At 44.9% G+C, this 20,664-nt stretch overlaps 1 long non-coding RNA gene across 1 annotated transcript; it reads right to left on the reverse strand.

The window, feature by feature from the left end:
- Positions 1-654: 654 nt before the first annotated feature.
- On the reverse strand, positions 655-18,858 carry LOC129335270 (uncharacterized). Its single transcript, XR_008597601.1, has 3 exons — positions 18,736-18,858; positions 2,569-2,698; positions 655-1,052 (listed from the first exon to the last, which is right to left on the reverse strand). It is a non-coding gene; the product is annotated as an uncharacterized LOC129335270 (long non-coding RNA).
- Between the last annotated feature and the right edge of the window lie 1,806 nt (positions 18,859-20,664).

Consider the following 20,664-nt stretch of genomic DNA (forward strand, 5'->3'; position numbering starts at 1 on the left):
CATGGCTGGGAAAACAAAACAGAATCCAGCTATTGTAGCTGTTCAAAGAGAACTGAGAATGAGATGCAGGAGGGGGGGGAAGAAGACCTGATCCTGACTGAAGTTCGTATCTTATAAGATCTACCAATCTAATAGTATATTAGAAAGTTTAACTTTAAATAATTGTATTGCGAAGGGAATTCGATACTTGTAGTTTTAGTCTGTGTTCTTATGTTGTTTTTTCCCTCCCCCCTTGTTTCCTTTTTCCTTTTTCTGTTTGTAGTTTTGATGTTAGTAATTAAAATAAAAATTAAAAAAGGGGGGAGAGGGCTGAGGACCTGGGAGGTGCAGTCCCCTCTCAATTACGCCACCAGACCTTGATAAGGGAGGCAGGCCCTACCCCTTGACACATGGCTTGAAATCTGTTTTTGATTCCAGCATTTTCTGCATGTTCAACTTCAGCTGTATAACTCTTTTATTTTATTCCACAGACTTAGGGGAGATGGTGTTCAGATTTTCCCCAGTGCTTAAATTATTTCACTCTCCAAATGATGAGCTCTTCATTTACCTCTTGGTGTCATCAGTTTTAGAAATAGGTAATTTTTCCAATTCTATCAAGCAAGGTAAATTTTTTCTAACTCAAGTGAAAGTCATTCATTCACATACAAAGGCCGATTGATGTCATGATTTTTATTTTTTACAATGTAGTTCTCAGATTGAGTTCTCAAACTTCTCATTAGTAATCGAAGCTCTGAGCTTGACACTTCACTTGAAATCTCTTTTTGATTCCAGCATTTTCTGCATGTGCAACTTCAGCTGAATCAACTATGCATTGTAGGATCAAATTTTATAACAGCATAACATTTTTATTTTATCCCACAGATTGAAGGCAGAGGGTGTCCAGATTTTCCCCAATGCTTAAATTCATTCACAGGACAGATGATACGCTCTTCATTTACCACGTGGAAGTTGGTGTCTTCAGTTTCAGAAATAGGTAGGGTTTCTCCACCATCCCAGAACTCTGATGTTGTCTGTCATTATTGGATCAGCCAGTGCAACTTCCTCCACGAGGCCTACACAGAGAAAAGATCACGATATAATATCCAACTACTAATATTCTTTTTCTTGGCATTGTCTTAAAAGTAAGCATTCAAGGTTTCATCAGTCTACTATCAAGCCGAGGTTTCGTACAAAGCGTGGTAAAATGTTGAAGAATGGATGGGGAGCAAACTAGATAGGTAGAGGATTGATCACTTCTCATTTTAAATTCAGTGGAATGAATTAAAGGGCTTGCCACATATTGAAGAAAAGACAAGATTTGACCCTTCCCCCCAGAGTTGAGTTGCCAACCTGCAGGTGGGGCCTGGAGTTCTCCTTGAACTGACCTTCAGACTAGAGAGAGCAGCTCCCCGAAGGACAAATCAGCTTCAGAGAGTGACCTCTATAACATCATGTCCCTGATAAGCTCCTCCCATTCCCCAGACTCCTCCCTCTCCAGGCACTACTCCCAAATCTGCATGAATTAACAAACTGTGAAATCCTAAGGAGGGTTACTATAGTCTAAGACCGTTAAAAGCAACTCTGCTTAATATTTTACTGAGTCAGATTAGACAACCCTAGTCACATAAACCTATGATGTAGCTGCCTTTAGAGTATTATATTTAGTTGCTGGTCTTCCAGTTCAGAAAGATAGTATAGGAAATCTGGTAGTACAGGAAATGATGCAGAAAAGGCTAACCAAGATGAACAAAGTGCTGATATGCTATTCTTGCCTCCCTGTTTTTTGTTTGTTTGGAAGCAATAAAGCTTAGATGCTGGAGAAAAATCAACAGGAAGATCATTGTGTGGTGCTTCGACTCTCAGCTTATGGATAACCAAAGGTCACATCCTGACAATAGGTCAGGAGGGCATCTTTGATAGTCAGTCTTGGTGCCATCACATGAAAGCTTCTGATTCTTCAGCATTCTGGTGGCAAAGTTACATGGAGCTACATCTCTGATTCTTATTTACCAGACAAGAATTGTAGGGAGGAGGTCTCAGTCAGATGCTTAGGGACCATAGACTTGACGGTTATGTTGTCTTGTATATTATCTGTTGCTTTAAATATGTACTGTATACTACCTGTGCCTCATGTTGCCCAATGACAGTCTTAGTATTCATCATGTTCTGTTTCAGCATTTCATCAAGTCTGTATTGGATTCTTGCTAATGCTATGCTTTTGTAAACTTGTATTTATTTACACTATTGTTACACTATTGCATTGTTTATGGAAATGCCCTTGACATTGTATGGAAATGCCCTTGATATTGATGGTACTAATCTCACACTGTGTAATCCTCATTGAGTCTTAGTGAGAAAGGTGAACAAACAGACAGACAGACAGACAGACAGACAGACAAACAAATGTGGGATTAGGCCCACAAGAATCTGAGTTCTAAACCACCTAAATTTCAACCTCTGTATTGCCCCTGCTTTAAGTACATGGATTTAGGATTATATCTCCCTAATCTTCTATGCTAAATCTATTTTCTAGTGGTATGATTCCAAAGCCCCATCTCCCAGCCTCAACCATATCGATCTTTTCTTTACCGTTTACAGCAGAGCAACAATCCATTGGCACATGTCCCAATAGGCTCAGTAGTAGGAGGGCATCGTGAACTCCGACAGAAACCTCCATTTCGATGACATTCTAATGTATCTGGTGGAAGTTGAGCATTTCCTGTCAAATGAAAAAAAAACAAAAAGACATTTTCCTGAGTTTTCCATGGAAGGGGGACAGAAACATATGGCAAGGACTTTCACTCTGGGCCATGTTTGTCTCTCTCTCAATACCTCTTTCACTTTGCATTTGCTTCTTCTTTAAACAGGTTTCCTTTAAAAGAAGTAATTAATTCTCATTCTCGTTCATTCTCTCTCTCTCTCTAAGATCTGTAGAGTTAATTAATTAGTGTCCCTAATTTGGAAAAAATCTGCTTCCTTAATCAAAAAAAATTCCCAGCATTTGCCACATCGCTACACTGCTCTCAAGAAAGCAATGTGGAAAGTAGACGTGTTAGGTAGAGCTTTTTTTTGAGCCGGAATGCCCCCGCCCCCTGGCACCCAAAGACTCCTGCTTCCCGGCTGCCTGCTCCTTTCTCTTTCTTTCTCTCCTTGCTTCCTTCTTTCTCTCTCTCCACATCTCTCCTTCCTTCCTCTTTCTTGCTGCCCAGCCCTGCCGCCTCTCAGCTGTTTCGCAGGCTCCACCAGCAGCAGCGGCAGCAGGGCTACTCTGCGCCTGCTTCCCTGGCCTTTTCCATTCCTTCCTTCTTTCCCTCCCTTTCTCTTACTTTCCTTCTCTCCTTTCTTTCCCTCCCTCCCTCTTTCCACACCCCTCCTTCCTTCCTTCCTCCTTGCTGCCCCGCCCTGCCACCTCTCAGCTGTTTGGCGGGCTCCACAAAGCAGCAGAGCGCCTGCTTCCCCAGCCTTTTCCCTTCCTTCCTTCCTCTCTCCCACCCTTACTTTCCTTCTCTCCTTGCTTTTCTTTTTTTTCTTCCCCTGCCTCCACATCTCTCCTTCCTTCCTTTCTCTTTCTTGCTGCTGGTCCCTGCAGCCTGTCAGCTGTTTGGCGGGCTCCAGCAGCAGCGGTGGCAGCAGGGCTACTCCTTGCCTGCTTCCCTGGCCTTTTCCCTTCCTTCCTCTCTCCCTCCCTCCTACTTTCCTTCTCTCCTTTCTTTCTTTCTCTCCCTCCCTCCCTCTTTCCACAATCCTCCCTCCTTCCCCCTTCTTGCTGCTTTGCCCTGCCCTGCAGCCTCTCAGCTGTTTGGCGGGCTCCACAAAGCAGCAGATCGCCTGCTTCCCCAGCCTTTCCCCTTCTTCCTTCCTTCCTTCCTTCCTCTCTCCCACCCTTTCTCTTACTTCTCTCCTTGCTTTTCTCTCCCCCCCTCCCCCCCTGTTCCTTCCTTCCTTCATTCCTTTCTCTTTCTTGCTGCCCAGCCCTGCTGCCTCTCAGCTGTTAGGCAGGCTCCCCTGAGGCAGCGGCAGGGCTACTCCAGGCCAGAGACCTGGGGCCACTGGCGCCCTGCTTCTCCTGCCCAGTTCCATTAGGAGCCCCTGGAGGGTTGCTGTGCTCACAGAGCACAGCGAGAAGAAACCAGAAACAGCAGCAACAGCTTCGGAGAGGGGGCGTGGGCGCAGAGCCCTAAGCAGGCACTTCTCCAGAGCGGAGGAGCAGGTTGAAATTGCATCCAGAGAATTGGAGCAGGTAGGGCCCAGGGGAGGGGCTCAATGGAGTGAATGTGTTGGGGGAGCAGATGATGCGTGGGGTGGGGTGGGGGCATGCAACCTGGACTGGACCCACAAGCCTCCACAGGAACAGCAATCAAAAGCACAATACAGAAAAATCCACCCAACCGGCTGCCTCTCAGCTTTCAAGCGCACCACAACTGGGGCTGGATGGGCAGGAATTGCAACGGAGGATTCCTTCCTTTCAAGCCCAGTGCAGTCCAGGGCATTTCCCTGAAGGGATTGCGATTGAGCATTCTTTCTCCTCCCCCCCCCCCTGAAATTGTGACGTGTCTGCCCTTTAGGGCTCAGCTGAACCCTACGACAAAAAAGTCCAACGGGCCAGCGCTTCCTGACTAGCCCTCTTAGCTGGGGAAGAGGTCTTGGTTGTGGGAAAGGAGGAGCTGGTGGCGGTGGGGAACGGGAGGCTGTGCTTTTGCTGACACGTGCTGCTTCTTTCCACGGTTGTTGATGCATTTGTCTGGCTGCCGAGGGGGCTTATCTCTTTGGGCAGGCCTTGGGGGCTCCTCAAGGTTCACCAGCAAGGGCTGTAGAGGGTCTTCTCTAGCTTCCCCTCTGTCCTGCTTTCTTGTTTTAACTGGGGCCAGCCAGAGGACTCGCTGCCTCCTCGGTCTTTGTCACTGTTTCGCACAGAGCTCATGGCCTGTGATCTCGCTGCTCTTAAAGTTACAGATCCTCTAACTTTTGCACAAGCAAATCGATTTCGGGGACAGGGTAAAAGCCGGAACGGGCTGGAACGGGCACTAAAGAAATGCCAGTGCCACAAAAAATTTCTAAAATATTGATCTGGAGTGTCTCTAACACGTCCCACTGTTTTTTGTGGCACTGGCATTTCTTTAGTACCCGTTCCGGGCTGTTTTGTGCTGTTCCGGGAGCTTTTTGGCATGGAACGGGTTAATAAAAGGGTGCCAGTCCAGAGTTTTCATTTCTAAAATATTGTTCTGGAGCGTCTCTAACACATCCCACTGTTTTTTGTGGCACTGGCATTTCTTTAGTGCCCGTTCCGGGCTGTTTTGTGCTGTTCCGGGAGCTTTTTGGCATGGAACGGGTTAATAAAAGGGTGCCAGTCCAGAGTTTTCATTTCTAAAATATTGTTCTGGAGCGTCTCTAACACATCCCACTGTTTTTTGTGGCACTGGCATTTCTTGAGTACCCGTTCCGGGCTGTTTTGTGCTGTTCTGGGAGCTTTTTGGCATGAAACGGGTTAATAAAAGGGTGCCAGTCCAGAGTTTTCATTTCTAAAATATTGTTCTGGAGTGTCTCTAACACATCCCACTGTTTTTTGTGGCACTGGCATTTCTTTAGTGCCCGTTCCTGCCCATTCCGTCTCGTTCCGGCTTTTACCCCGTCCCGTGATTTCGGATTCCCTGGGATCTCTTTCCAATGGATTTGCTCCGTAAAGAGTGTTGATAATCAGGAATGAAAAGACCAGCTCTTGTCAAGAGGAACTTGGGTGCTGTAAAAGCAGGGCTGACTGGACATGGGGGGAGAACGAGTGTATGCTATATTTTATATTTGCTGTTTGATTATAGAGAACTTAGTCTGCTGAATCTCTGTTCTAGTTCCAAAAGCCTAACCAGAAGTTTCCCTATACCCCATATGTGCTACCACTGCAGTATTATTTTTGAAAGGTGGTGCAGGTGAAAAGAGAAAGCAAGTTCTCTCTTGAGAAAACAGTCTGAAAGGCAATAGGGTATAGGGAAACTTCTGCTTAGGCTTTTGAAACTAGAACAGAGTAAGGAGATTCAGCAGATGGTAGAGGAGAAGAATCTTTCCTTGTCGAAGAAGAGCCTGTCTGCCTGTCTGCAATGTGGCCAGTATTATACCATACTGAAGGACTGGGGAGCTCTGTTCTTGTAAACACAGAGTTGAAAATATACTTTTTGGTGGGATAACTGATACGCTGCCTCTGCATCTGGAAGTTCCATTTTGCCATTGATAAAAACTTCTTTCCTCCTCTATGACTTCCTCCCTTTTAAGAGAGCCAGTTTGGTGTAGTGGTTAAGAGCCTGGGCCTTTCATTTGGAGAACCGAGTATGATTCCCCACTCCTCCACTTGAAGCCCGCTGGGTGACCTTGGGCTAGTCACAGCTCTCTGGAGCTCTCTCAGCTCCACCCACCTCACAGGGTGTTTTGTTGTAGGGATAATAATAACATACTTTGTAAACCACTCTGAGTGGGTGCTAAGTCCTCCCGAAGGGCGGCATATAAATCAAATGATGTTATTATTTTAAAGAAAGCAAATGTTCATTTTTCTTCCCACACATACTGAAAGACAGAAAATGGGATGCATAGCACCATATAATGTTTCTTTCAGATTTTAACACTGTTGTTCATTTGATTTGAATCAGGTACACTGCCTCTGTACCTGGAGGTTCAATTTCGCCATTGTTGCTAAATTGTAATGCCAAATTTTGGTAGATATCCCAGAAAATTTAGAGGAGAAAAATTAATCTGTGAATAAGAACACAATGCTGGGTAAATGTTGGTATGACACTCACCTCACATATTCTTCATATGTAAGGTGGATGTCTACTAGGGCCAGAGACTTGACATGTCATCTGAGGCTCGACTCTACTGCTTCAGTTACCTCTTGATTTGTCCTGGAGATGCAGTTGAGATCTGAACTGTGTTAGAAAGCTCTGTGCTGGCCTAGTAAGTGTGCAAGGTGGCCACTAAGAGAGGATTGTATAGTTTTTAGTGACTTAACCGTGCAATTCTAAGCAGAGTTACTGCTTAGGAACCTCTCCCCCTCTCCCTCAGCTTGATCTTTGCTACAACAAGGACAGAGTTGGTCTTTAGTGTGTAGTGACTTTTTTCCTCCGAGTCTGAGGTAATTTTTGATTGTCATCTTTTTCGGCTTCCCATCTGTCTTTTCTTTGTGGGACACCTTCTTCTCTGATTCATTCATGGCAGAGAAAGCTCCTTTTAAGAAATGTGCCAAATGTAGCTCAAAAATAATCAAGACTGATAGACGTTCCTTGTGCCTGCTTTGTCTTGGTGAAGGCCACATCTTTGGGGCTGTAAACACTGTCAAGTGTTTACTCTGAAGGCCAGAGGGGACACAGCCAACTGCCTTAAGGTCATGTTATGGTAGAGACTGAACTCAGGTGTCCCAGGCCTGGCAGTAAAGGTATCTGCCCCAGCAGATCTCCTACCTAGTCCAACTCAGACTGTTTCAGAACCATCCAATTTGAGATCAGATCTGTCAGAGAGCATGTCCCATGGACTTGAGGTCAAAATTGTCCTGACAACAGTCATGTTTTAGATAGCATTTGGCTGCATCATCTTGACTGGCATTGGTGGTCTTGGTTCTCACATTATTAAAGGTGCAAGGAACATCAGTACTGATGCTTGTTTACACCATGTGATGAGGCGAAATAGAAATTTTAGGGTTACCAGCTCCTGCTTGGGAAATTCCTGGAGATTTGGGGGATAGAGAGTGGAGAGGGCAAGCTTTGGGAAGGGGAAGTATTTCACTGGGGTATAATGCCATAGAGTCCACCGTCCAAAACAGCCATATTCTCCAGAAGAAGTGATCTCTGTGGCCTGGAGATCAGTTGTAATTCCAGGAGCTCTCCAGCCACCACCTGGAGGCTGGCAACCCTAAATGGCATGGTCTTCAGAAAATGGGAGACTGCAAATAAACATCAGTTGATTTGTATAATGCATGCAACCGCATCTTCCAGGAGGGCCCTAGAAATACATTTCTGAGGGCACTCTGGAGGGAAATACCCCCACCCCCGGCTGTCATTTCATGTAATCTGGAAACCTTCTTATTTTTACTTTGGCTGGATGGGTGTCAGAGCTGAAGGCTGTACCTGCTGCATTCTGGAGTGGCTTTTGCCCCTGCAAGACTTGTAGAGTAACGAATACAAGCATTAGTGAGTGCTCCAGGGGTAGCTGCACCCTGTGCAGCAGCATTTACAGGAAGTGATGTCACTTCCGGAAGTGACATCATCGTGTGTTTCCGGGGAGGGGGGCGCACAAAGCGCACACATAGATAATAATAGAGAGTTCCACCACCTCTTTTCCCAGAAAAAAAGCCCTGATGTTAGGTATCAAATTGAATAGCAAAGCAGCAAAGTGCTAGCTTATCAAACTGTATCCATAAAAAAATCTTGGCTAGTGTAAACACCGCAATATGAAATCCACTGTGTTTCTGTTGTTGTAAATAGGCTAGCTAATTCTATGAAAATATACTCCCCCCACTAGCTATCTTTTTCTTACTGTGCTAATTACAATTAAATACAATTAAAAAGTAAGCATGTCTTTAAGCTGATAATAGCTCTACTATATTTACTACTCCAAAACAAAGAGAACATGGCCCAGTGCCATCCAAACCACAGAGAAATTACATCTTCTGAATCATGGAGAGTTCCTTGTGTAGGCATGGAAAAGTTAGTCTGAGTTAGCGCAAAAGAAAACTATAGTTTAATTGAATTTACCATGGTCCTAAGCTAACTTGGCCCACATCATAAATTATGATTAGTTAGGGTCCAACAAACTAGGATCTGAAACCGTAGCTTTAAGTCAATCAACTAAACACAATTAGTCCTAACCATAATTTCACATCATGTCTGAATGTGGACTTCCTGACTTGTTCCCCGGGGCTGCCCTCATACTCTCCCCAACTATGGAAATGCCATGCCCAAGCAAAGGCAATGAAACCAGCCTTTCCACAGCAAACTAGGATCTGAATGGTCTTTGCAAGCTGAATCCTGATTTCACAAACTAATCATAACTGACTCATTCATGAGGTCTTCCGAGCTTTAGTATGACAATGGGAAACTTGGGAAAGCTTTTAGAGAAGCAACAGCTTGTGCAGGAGGAAGTTAAAAGGAGAGCAAGAAGGAAGTGGATCCTTCCCACTGTTATGCACAAACTTGTGCCTTAGGTGTCCCTCTCACCAATCACAATAAGAGACACACACACCACGGAGTCCTGTAGAATGAAGCAATATATGATTGTTTAATTTAAACAATGGAGGAGCCCATTTTCACAGGAGTATGTGGTCTCCTTGTGTCCGGAGCTCATCAAAATTACAATAGAAATACAGGCAATTAATACTTTCCGATAATCATAACAATATTAGAGTATTCTAATATTTGATATCTTATTGGCTCGTAACATATCTAGGGTCAGTTCTGATTTGAAGATGCAATTCTGGCTGGCCCCTCTATTTGGGGGAATTCCAGTCTTCACAGTTTTTTTTTCTCTGCCCTCATTTTGGAAGGACACTGTCTAACCTTTTACCTACTTTCTTCTTGGCATAATACTTTCAAGGGCGCCAATGAGTCTCAATCTGGTGGATAGGAAGGGATGTTTTCCTATTCGTGTCCTTTTCCCCAGTTTCTTATCAGCTTTAAGGAAGATAATACCACAGGTGGCCTAAACCAGCTTGCTGCGTCAAATCAGTTTTCTACAAAAGGCTCTCTGGTACTGATTTCTATTGGAATCTATAGAATAATATAACATATAATATAAGTGCAGCCCTAAAAGCAGTATATCAGTTCTTACAGAGTTTCAAGTCTTCTTGTTTCAAGTGTCAAATTCTTACAGGTTACATTACAAGTAGTACTTTGGCTCCTGAGCATAGAAAAAGTGCAAAGCATGTAATACTGAAAAAGCATAGGTTTAGTATATAAAAACAAGTATATAAAAAACCTCCAAATCTATATCCATCACCACAAACAGGAGAACTGCCAGCCTCCTGCATAGAGAACAGAAACAGCAGCTGCAAGAGCTCTCATCAGTTTCAGCTTCTGAACACATTTACCTTAAAGCCAAACTACAAGTGACGTCTTACACAGGTTGGACACTAGTTGGCTTCCCTCAAGTTTTGATGGGAAATGTAGGCATCCTGGTCTTGCAGCTGTAATGGAGAGCCAAGCTGTAAAACCAGGGCGCCTACATTTCCCATCAAAACTTGAGGGAAGCTGACAAGTGTCCAACCTGTGTAAGGCGTCACGTGTAGTTTGGCTCTGTGATACATATTCACTGAACATGATGGGCTTACTTGAAAGGAAACAGGCCTAGGAAATGTGTGGGTCTACCTCTTGCGAACTATTCTCTGCTATGATTGTCTCTAAAAAAATTTCTGTTTCTGCTGAACTTTGTTGATTATACAATAATTTTTTACGAAAACACCACTGCCTATTCTGAGATTGGCTCCACTTATTTTCAATCATGATGCTGACCCATGCGTGATCTGATAATAATATATTGCCAATTTCAGAACTTAAAAGTTTATCACCTAGAGAAGAAGAAACATGGATATAATCTATCCTCGTATAATTTTTGTGTCTGGGGGAGTAATATGAAAAGTCTTTTTCTCCTATATGAGTGTGCCTCCATGCGTCTAGGAGATTGTTATTCTGAAGCAATGTGGCAAGCCTTGTAATAGATTTCCTTTTTTGTTTCTTGTTTTTGCTTTTAACTGTTTTGGTATTGAGCACTGCTTTGTCTAGAGAGTGGTTAATGATATAATTCAGGTCTCCTCCTATTATCAGCTGACCTTCCTGAAGGGAGGATAAGGTGTTAAGAGTTTCCTCTATGAAGACAAGTTGTTGGTATTTTGGTGCATATATTGAGGCAAAAGTATATGCTTGTCCTTCTATCGTACCGTTAACAAAAATAAATCTCCCTTTGGGATCCTTGAGAAGTTTTTTCTTTTGGAAAGGTAGATTTTTAGTTATTAGAATGGCAGCTCCTCTAGATTTGGACGATCCTTCTGCATGAAATTGTGAACCTATCCAATTGGCTTTTAATATGTTAGAACTTCCTGTTCTGAAATGAGTTTCTTGTAGTAGAATGACTTGTGAGTTTGTTTTTGCTAGGGTGGAAATTATGCGCTTACGTTTAATGGGGTTTCCCAATCCTCTAACATTAAGAGATGTTATTTTAAGTTTAGTGCACATCATGCACTCTTGTCCTCTTTTAAGGAGTTATACAATTTTCTATTTAGTACTCCCAGTGTACTTGTAACAGAGTATACTATGCTTTAAAATACCCTTATAAGGTGATAGGACCTAGAATTATTCTAACCCACCAAGGGGATCTTGTTTTGTATTTATTTATTATTGTACTTAATTTATTTATTTAATTATTTAAATTTGTCTAATGAGAAACTACCTAACTGTGACAATTGTTTCTTATTTTACAACCCTAATTATTGTAAACTGAGGCAGTAGTGTTGTCTTACTTTGTCTAAATTAACTACCCTAACCCAACTTGTTTAAAAACGATCCCCTCTAATAATAAAGTAAAAAATTAGCAAAGCTAACCTTGTTTGTTATAAACACAATTCCAATAAATATCTGCTAGAGTTTAAGCAAAAAATAGAACGCCTAAAGCCAATATTGCAAACACCGTGTTATATAACTGTTGACACAAATATTTAAGATCTCTTTAACCCAGTACTCCTTGTATTTAACTGAATCTTTTCTGTCTTACTATGTATATATTCTGTATGACTGTTTTTCTATGTATATAAACTGTATGAATATCCCCAATACTTAATATTAACTCCTAACTTGTAGTTAACAACCCTTAAAATGTTTCCTATTACAACAATTGATAACAATATTATAATTAAATAGTATGTTAAATGGATTGGTTACTATTTATATATTAAAAATATATATCTACATATAATATAATTTTATAATATAGAAGAAATGTACTTTGGTAATATAAATAACTCAGTAGTTACTCAAACGGTTATATAACAATTAATCAAGTAATTAATCACTGTAATTAATTTAATAGGTATCTAAATATTAATCAATTTCTTAATCAATGTATTTAAGACAATAGTTATGTAATTATTAATCAAATTATTAAATTCTGCAATTACTCAAATAACAATCAATAACAATTGATCAGTATTAAAATTATTTAGTTGTAAACCTGTATAGCCTGGAAAACTTATTCAAAGCCTTGTAAGATGCAAACGTTAACTTCACCCCCCCCACCCTCCCTCCCCCTTATATTAATTTGAGATCTTTAGTTATAAATTTTTTAATAAAACTTTTAATAACTTTAAGAACAGTTACCCCAGTTACCCCAGCAATAGCTCTTAAGCTAGAGTTAGACTCTAGCTTTGGGGGGGGGGGAAGTCCCCAAGTCTTTTTTTTTATAAAATTTTTATTAGGTGAGAATATTAATATACAATTTTCAAATAACATTTCATTATCCTTTCCCCCACCCTTTTCCTCCCCCCCTTTTCCAAAACTTCCAACAGCTTTCCAACCCTATAGCCTAATCTATTCCCAATCTGTCCCCTTTTTCTGTAACTCCTTATCTCATGTTTACTTACTCTTTTATTCAACTAAGCCCTATCTATTAACTTCAAAAATATTGTTATAAACTTAAAATCTATTATCTATTACTTTATATTAGCTCCACATATATTTAAATTTAAACTAACTGTCGGATAAAATATTTACTTTAGTAATTCTAACAATATCTATTAACTCGGGCAGCCCAATCCTAAGAGGGGCGGGGAAAGTGAATAGGAACTGAACTAAGGCTTGCAATGGCGTATCTGGGCTTTACGCCCGCGTAAGCCGCTCTCCACCCACGCTGGGACGCGGCGCTGTTCCGCCGGCAGGCCGGCAACGGCCCAAGCCTCTGGCGTCCGGGCGGCGGTGCGGGAGCGGCGTAGAGCCCCGCGCCGGTGTGGGGGTGTGTGGGGGGAGGGTGGGGCCAGAGTTAGTCTGCTCCCTAAGCCCCTCCAGAAGCGGGAACGACCACAGCGGCGCAAAAAAGCTATGCCATGGAAAAAGAAGGCGTAGCCCATAGGCGCCCATGGAACGGCGAAAAACCGGCCCCCTCTCCGAGCGCCCAGCCCCGCCTCCATGGCCCGAAGGAGCATAGGATGAGAACTATCCCGGGGACGAATCAGCGTGCGCGCCCGGGATGGACGAGCCCCCCTCTCCGCACCCAATCACCTGCGACCGCGCCCTACAAAACATCTGGCCAGCGCCGGCCAAAACCCTCAGGTAAGTGAGCACGTCGCCGGAGGCTCTGTCCCTTTGTCCGTGTGCTGCGTGGCGTTGCCCCTTTCAACACCGAACGGGGGTGAGGGCATTCATGGTGGCAGGCACAGAATGCACTCGGGGGACTTCGTGAAAAAGTGGGGGGACTTCCTGTAAAAGGGAAGAAGTGCAAATGTCTGGCTAACTCCCTTTTTTCCCTGACAGGAAGAACAACTCAACATCTAACTGGACTCATGCAAGCTAGTTGTTTCTAACTAAGCACAAACAAATTAACCCTTCCGTGAGAGAAGGGAGTGACACTTGGCGAACTTACAGCAGCCTCTCCCGTTTCCTTGCAGGTACCCTGACTCCGGTATGCCCGCCTGGTGATGACTAACGGAGCGCTGACAGGTGAGGAGGAGGTAGGGGAGGGGGGACCCGTTCCGCAGATTAGTGCAAACTGCCCATTCACCTGACCCCACCCGCTCACTTGCCGCTTCGGGTGAGGCCCAGCAGGGGTGGAGGGCGACCATGGCCGCGCCTGGCCGCCTCAGAGGCAGGCGCCCTGAAAACCACATGCGACCAGGTGTTTGTTATGACCAGCTCATTCCCTCCCGTAAAGGTAAAGGCTTGCCAAGGCCGAGTGCATCCTCGCAAGACCGTCATGCATCAGCTGGTCGCTGCTGCCCTCGACTATGTGCATCCTCCTGGATGGCGGAGTGTGGGGCTTGCCTCGCCAGTGGAACGAGGCAAAGCCCACATGTGTCTTTTTACCCCACAGGCACGTCCAGGGCATGGCTGTTCCCCCGCGTCCCGCCCTCCCCAAACATCTCTGACAGACGGTTGGCTGCAGCCCAGGAAGCACTTTCGTGCCGTGGCCTGCATCCCAACCCCGCCCTGCCGAGCGGGAAGGAGGGCTGTGAAGAATTCCCCGGCTCCCTTGCTAGCCTAAAAACAAGCCCACTTGTTCCAGTGCAATAAAACGAGTTGTAAAACAACTACCTTCTGTCTGCGAGCCTGACTTCGTCCTCTGCCCCTTCCCCAACACTCCCGTCACATATCTCCACCTGCACATCGCCACAAATGTATCTGACAGACCCCGTTCTGCCTCCCCGCCCCCCCTCCCCTCACAGTAACGTCAGGTAGAGGGTTGGGGCAGGGCATGTCAGCGGGGAGGGGGGAGCCACCGAGGGCGATCAATCCCTGGTAGGGTGAGCAGCTGGCACCCGATAAGCCAGGGAGAGGGTGGCCGGGGGTGCTGCTGCAAGGGGTGGGAGATGGCAGGGGAAACGGTCCACTCACTGGAACCCTAGCCCCATCAGTGAAGAAACTAGGGTAGCGGCAGACGGATGTCGTATCCCAGGCAGGAGGTCTCGCGTGCCTGGGGAGGGTCGCTCCCGTTGCAGCCTCAGCCACAACAACGAAGTCCCATGAGCGGCCGCCTCCCAGAGTGGGTCCAGCCCCTCGGGTTTCTGCGGCAGCCCCATTGGTCATTCCAACACCCTCCACCCCGCAGCGTCCCACCTCACATCCATCCTGCGGGGCAGTTGCGAGGCTCCCGCGCCAACATGCCGTGGTTGTTGGGAGGGGTGGGGTGTGTCTGAGGCTGCGCGTGGCTCCGCCCTGCCCAGCGGCTTCCCCCGACACTGGCTGCAATGTGGGCGGCAATCGAGAGGGAGCGGCTAGAGGTGCATGCCGCATGGGAGGAGGCGAACAACCGTGGCCGGGAGTTCATGGCCGCGGTACTGGAGGTGGGAGAGGGGCTCCGTGCCTCTCAAGCCCGTGCCGAAGCCCTGCTCGGGCGGCTCATCGCCATCCTCGACCCGTCGGCCCCACCCGCTGCAGCAGCTCCACCTGCCCCAGAGGCACCCCTCCCTCGGGCCCAGTTGCGTGGACGGCCAAAGGGGTCCGGCCGGCACCCTCGCCGGTGAGCCCCGCTGCCACCTTCCGGGGGTTGGGGTGTTCTGCTGGACAGGCGGGGCTGCAGCCCAGGGTGTAATACAGCTGCTGGAGACAAGGTGGAAGGGTCCTGGGTGGGGATGGGGGCAGCAAAGCGGGGCTTGGCCGCGTGACCTGGTCGCCGCATCCGGGAAGGCTGGGTGGAGGGGCAGCTGCTTCTGACCATGCACTCACACAGGCGCTGGACGGCACAGGGGGCGAGCGGGGGGGGGGCTGGCGAGGTAGCGCCCGGGCCGTCAACGGGCCCCTGGCTGCCTGTCCTTCCAAATGGGCTCTGCCCAGCCCTGCCTCTCCATTGTCCCTCGACACCCACCCTCTCCTACACGCCTCCCCTTCCTCACGTCTGCTGGGGGAGGTGGGATGGTATAATAATAAAGGCTGATTTCTGTGTCTGCCTGTTGGTGGCGGCCTCAGGCCAACCCTCCCCTTCGGTGCGACTTGGTGGCTGTTCCCTACTGCCGGGACTGGGTGCTGCCTTGGATTCCTCATGGCAGGGCGCCTGGCAGTCCCATGCCAACCTCTCTGGACGCGGCCGCCATGGACTTGGCGCTGCATTGGGCAAACGAGGGAGAGGCTCCTCAGACCACGCCCACCCCTCTCCTTCCCGACTGCGAGCTCCGCCCAACGCACGAGCCAGGGTCGTCTGCCGGCATGGGCGCGATTTGCCTGCTGCTCTGGGGCCTGGCCGGGATCGCGTGCTGCCCATTGGCTGCGTCTATCCTGGCCCCTCCCCCTGGTGCTTGTGGGGAACAGCGCCCTTTGGCTGTGCCCGGCGGTGGCCGCGCATCAGGCCCGCCCACAACGCTTTCTGGTTCTCCCAATTTGCATCTCTGCGCTGCTGCCAGGGCTGGCGCCGCTGCACTTTGCTGGCACAGGATACGGCCTGGCGGCGCCACTGCTCCATCTGTGGAGGCACGCCGACGTTGGGGCCGGCCATAGGATTGCGCAGTAAGTCCACTTACATTTGGGCTAACAATTAGCTAATACTTCACTTCATATGGTAAAGACTTTATCTCTTCTAATAACAAATCCATTCAAATAATTTTCAAATTGCCGTAATTCTCCCTTTACGTCCCACTTCTTTTCTAAATATGTTTTCAATCTTCCCCAATCCGTAAAAAATTCTGCTGGATTCTGATCTCTCAGCTTCCTTATCATTTTATCCATTTCCGCCATGTACAGTAATTTATGCATCCAATCTTCAATAGTTGGTATTTCTTGCACCTTCCATTTTTGCGCATGTAAAAGTCTTGGTGCCGTCGTCATACAAAATAGTAATGTTCGGTATTGAGTAGGAACATCTTCCATGCTTAAGTTCAATAGCAATAGTTCTGGGTTCTTCTTTATTTCAATCTGCAATATCTCATTTATTACTCCTATAATATCTCCCCAGAACTGTCTGGCTATTTCACATGTCCACCACATATGATACAATGATCCTTCATGCTTTTTACATTTCCAGCATTTATCTGACATGTTAGCATTTCCAAGCGCAATCTTCTTTGGCGTTAAATACCGTCTATAGATCATTTTATAAACATTCTCTTTAATACTGGTACAAGTTGAAATCTTCAGTGTAGTTTTCCATAAATATTCCCATGATTCCATTGTTATTTCTTTATGACAATTAATTGCCCACTTCACCATCTGTACTTTGACCGTCTCATCCTCTGTATACCACTTCAAACGTATTTTATAAATCTTAGATATCTTCTTTTTGCTTTCTTGTAGTATAGTCTCTTCCAACTCTGAGTTTTCCCATTTAATTCCTTCTTTTGAACAATCCGAATTATAAAGGTCTCTGATCTGTCTATATTGGAAAAGTCCCCAAGTCTTGAGCTATTTTTTTTAAAAAAAACGGAGCTGTCTTAGCAGAACTCTACCCCCCCCAAAACGCCTGTGATCATACCCATTTCAATATTTGACTACCCCGACTCCTATTAAATCACAACTACAAGTCTCACATTCTTTATATATAAATGTTTAAAGCTTGCTTTAAAAGCCTCATATTGGGATCTTGCTCCCTTGTGGGGCTGACGGAGTCAATGTCTGCTTCCTCTTGTTGCTGCTTCTGCTGACCTCCATGGGTGTCTCTATTCCCAATGCAGTCAGAAGCTCCACCCCCATTTCTAAGTCCGATGCTGTGTATTGCTTGCCTTGAATAATCACTAACACTTTGCAGTAATTCAGCCACTTGTAGCGTATGTTAGATTTTCTAAGAGCTTCAGTTATAGGTTTCAGTTCTTTTCGTTTTGTCAAGGTTTCTTTAGGCAGTCTTCAAAAATGAGTATTGAGGCTCCTTTAAGAGGGATAAAGCCCTTACTTCTGGCTTCTTGCAGTATTTTCAGTCGCATCGAGTCTTCTGTAATCTCGATTATAATGTCTCTGGGGCCTGGCTTGTTTCTGAAGAGCCTCTCTGCGCCAACCCTGTAGGCCTTGTTAATGTAGGGGTGTACATCCTCTTCCAGCTTGAAGTGTCTGACTAGCCACATTGTCAGGGCTGCCTTCAGATTTTCACTGGTGGCAAATGAGTCTTCCACCCCCCTTAGCTTTAAATTCCTCTGCTGGGCTTTTATCTCAAGACTGAGAAGTCAGGTGTTGAAGGTCTTTTATATCACTTTGAGATTCCTGACACAAATTTAGAGCCATTTCTGATTTCTGGTTTGTTTTATTCAGTTCTATTCTTATTTCTGATAATTGATTTGCTAGAGGCTGTAACAGTTTGGCCATGTGATTGAATAATCTTTGTTCGAAATACTGCAACTGGGGATCAAGAGTAATTTCTGAGGGAGTTACCTGCGCCTCAGTGATCTCTGTTCTCTCGGCAGCCATTTTAAGCAGTTCTTCACTGTTGTTCCTCACCTGCTTGGAGTCTCGTGTGTCAGAAAAACAGCACTCTACGTCTTTAACAATTTTAGACTGTAACTTCTTTTTCTTAGAGGCTTGTTTTATCATACTAAGGATTTTTTGAGTACAGGGGATTGAGGGTACAGGGGATTGAGTACAGGGGATTGAGGGTATTTTACAGGGGATTGAGGGTTAAGGAGGACAGAGCTCTTCTAAAATGCTTCCATTCCCTTGGGAATCAAAGCCACGCCCCAGGCTTAGGATGAAGGATAGGCACTCTAAGGACATGCCAAAAGACCGCTGCTGCAATCCAAAGCTTTATTCATAAATGCCAAGGGTCAAAATCAAAAGAATGGGGGAGCGCCCACTCTCTCTGGCTGCTCCCGGCAGGAGATTGGCAACGGGTTTGCCTGGCTAAATTGTCCCGTTTCACAAGGCTCACAGCTTCATCAAAAGCCACAAATGAATTCTTAGTGTAAAGTGTATTCCTTTACTACAAAGTAACCTGCTGGACAAGAGTCAAGTTTCTTCTTAGTTTTAGTTCAACAATATTTCCTCTCTTGCCTTTGCTTTGGAGTTTGGGACCATTCCCCCTGTCCTTTGCCTTAGGATGAAGGATAACCAAAGGGGTTCTTGTCCAGTCCTTACATCTTATGCCAGCCCGCCGTATAATTTCACTTTCTCTTACCTGGGAATGCTTGAAAGAAGAATAAGAAGATGGCAAAAAGAAGACAGAGGAGCCTCATGATTGGTTGAAGCTTGGTGCAGTCCTGCTTTTGCTGAACTGGAAGAAGAGCATGTGAAACAGCAATGGAGAGTCTGTATTTATTAAGGTTTGCAGAAAATTGCATAACAAATTTTCATTAATGACTGACTGACTTTTCGAAGGAAGCCCATGCCTCTTTTTCACTGTAGAGTTCAGTATGGTACAAACATTATAAGCCCCCCTCCTGTAGGCCCATGTCATACAACCATTACTGTTTAACTAGAAGGGTAACCAAATGACTCTATTCCCTTTTTCCAGCCAAGCGTGGGTTGTTCTCCATAAAGGAATTGGGATTGGATGAAAAGGAAGGAGGGTCTGGATGAGGCAGGCCTTGATCCTGCTTGCTAAGCTGGCTCACCTTCTGGCTTATTGCTCAGTATGTTCCCCTATTCTACCTTTGTCGTGATGTCTGTCCGACGGAAAGATTGACAAAATTGTCCCTGATTAACCAAGTATCAACTGTGGGGGCAGCAACTGAGTTACATGGAAAGGCCAGAAGCATTGGTCATATATGGAGCAGAGTGGAAAAAATTTTCCTCTCAAAATGCCTCCTGGATTCCTCTGTGAATGAATGTTGATGTCTATTACTTACCCCAGATGCTCTGGATAATCACCTGCTCCAGATTTTTATTCCACCCCCCCCCCAGTCTTTAGCAAATTTGTTTAATAGATCTATTTAATAGCTGGACTTTGTTTAATAGCTGGAATGGCTCTAGAAGTTGCTAGATGTTGTTAAACATTTATATACTGCTTTTGGATTTTTAAAATTTACCATTATATTATAATACTTACGGAAACTTGTATTGGAATGGTAGAGCCACCAGCACCATTCAGGCCAACCGCTTGAGGCCAATTATAGTGAGGATGGGAGATTCGCTACCGCCAAACATAATGAGTCCACCTGCCACATTTGTGACCTGTCAGATTTACAATATCTCTAAGTATTGCAAAAGGTGTACTGGACAGAAAGAAAGAGTGCCTTTGCATAAGTTTTCAGAGATGAAATTTGGGGAGTGTTAGATTTCAGTCTCTTTTTTTATATATATATATATTTATTAACATTCTAAAATCAGTGAACAGAGTTAACAAAGAACAACAAAGTAATAGTTAACTATATACAATTATGTACAGGAATACTTAATCACAATTGGTTATAGCTTTGAACAAGAAACAAGGATAACGGATAATAGTCAATAAGTCAGCTTTGTTAAGGTTCATATAACTAGATCTTCTTTGGAAGCTATTCAATCTTGAGTAACAAAAAGTAAATGTTTGGGAGGATGCTGATCTGTGATAGAAATAAATTCAATAAATGGTTGCCATTTTGCCATAAAATCAGTTTACCTTGGGTAATGTTCAGTTTGATATATTTTATCATATATTTTTCTTGTACATAGTGATCCCAAATTTTTTCTAACCATTTATCTTTTGTGGGGATTATTTTGGATTTCCAATATAAAGCCAGCAAGTTCTTTGCCACAACCAAGAGATTGCCAATGAGGTCTTTTCTGATTTGTGGGATTTCAGTTGTATCCCATAAATTTTAAAAAAATGATCTTCGGGTCTAAAGGAATTTCATAGCTTGTTATTTCTTTAATATAATCCAAAATTTCATTCCAAAAAGATTCTATCTTAGGGCATCCCCGCCAGCAATGTTTGAACGTTCCTATTTCACCGCACTCCTTCCAACAAAGTGGGGAGTTTTTTTTTATTATAAGTGAAAGTTTTCTTGGCGTTAAATGCCACCTGTGAATTATTTTGTGATTTTGAATTCGATATGTAATCGTTTTAGTTAGGGGTGTGCAGTTCGGGTTTTGGAAAACCCGAAAAAACCCGAATCACCCCGATTTG

The sequence above is a fragment of the Eublepharis macularius genome, chromosome 1 (genome assembly GCF_028583425.1).
Source record: "Eublepharis macularius isolate TG4126 chromosome 1, MPM_Emac_v1.0, whole genome shotgun sequence".
In the NCBI taxonomy this organism is placed as follows: Eukaryota; Metazoa; Chordata; class Lepidosauria; order Squamata; family Eublepharidae; genus Eublepharis; species Eublepharis macularius.